Genomic DNA, 1,421 nt, shown 5'->3' with positions numbered 1-1,421 from the left:
CCTCCTCCTCACCCCCACGTCCCACTCTGACCCTGGCTCTGTTCTAAGGTGTCTACTGCTGTCACTGAGGAAAAACACAGTGTCTCTGTCCTTTGCAGCAGTCCACGTCCTCATCTCCACTTCCTCTGACTTCTCCCACCCTTTCTCCCCATCCCCTGGGTCTCCTGCAGTGATCCGCGAAGTCTGCGTGCGTCACACCAAGTCAACCCCCTCTCCTCCTCCTCGTCACACAGCAGCAGACAGCGTTGGTTGCTGCTGTTCAGCTGGTGTTGTACCTCATTCACTGGGGACAAATGACATCATCGCTGTACTAGTTCTGAACATCTCGTCATGTCAGCTGGGACTGCAGCGATGCCCGGGCTCACAGCCCACAGACTCCCCAGTATTCCCAGGGCATCGCCTTATGCAACTCGGAACTTTGCTCAAGAAAATCTGAGAGAGAAGTGCAATAAGTAGTGGGAGTTGTGCTGGGGTTTGGGGTGAATGTCTCTTGGGGAGGGGGTTTAGAGGAGTCGGTGCAACATTTTAAGTGAGGGATAATATACAGATCCTGGGAGAATGCCTCATCAATGGCTTTGCTAAACAAGTTAACCAATGGATTGCTGATACGTTTTATTGTGCCATACATAAGCATTAAATGATGAGTCATTGTTCTTTATGCTTCCACCTGGATCAGATCCAGCATTACTGCAGGCACAAGCAATGCAGGCCAGCCTATTCAGGGTCGCGTACACACACACACACACACACACACACACACACACACACACACACACACACACACACACACACACACACACACACACACTTTAGGTCCTACCGACATCCTGCGTAATGGCCCACCCTGCAGCATTACACTTAATAAAAAATAAGAAATAAGTTGGAGTGCTCAATAATGAATAAGCTGCTGGCCAATACAAACCCCCTTTGCACCAGAAATGCATGGCAGAGAGAGGAAAAACACAATGAGTGACTCAGAGTTATGACGTCCGTAGCGTCTGTGTTCAGTTCAACTATTCATCAGTGTCATTTAAAACTAGCAAAAATTTTAACTCAAGCCAACCGAATCACTACAATCAAAGCACACTTCTTTTTGCATTGTATAAGCGCGTGTGCACTTGCTTGCATGGGCGTCACTGACTGCGTGGCATTACGACCCACAAAATGAATATGACGTTGTATATTCTTCAGAGGTGTTTCGGTCTCATATAGTCTCATATAGCCATGACATCTCTGGATGCTCTCCTGTGTCAAAGCCCCCTAGACATTAAACCGTCTACTCAAATGAAGCCCCTGCTCTAGAATCCCATCTGCTCATCTCACGGCAGGGTTTGCCCCTCCTTGTATGTATGGTAGCACTGAATCTTGGCGCCATATTGCCAGAGGGTAGAGTTTCATTAACCTCCTGACCTCCCCCCGTG

The sequence above is a fragment of the Pollachius pollachius genome, assembly GCF_949987615.1.
Source record: "Pollachius pollachius genome assembly, chromosome: 5".
Classification (NCBI taxonomy): Eukaryota; Metazoa; Chordata; class Actinopteri; order Gadiformes; family Gadidae; genus Pollachius; species Pollachius pollachius.
Note: the sequence above shows the minus strand (reverse complement) of the source record.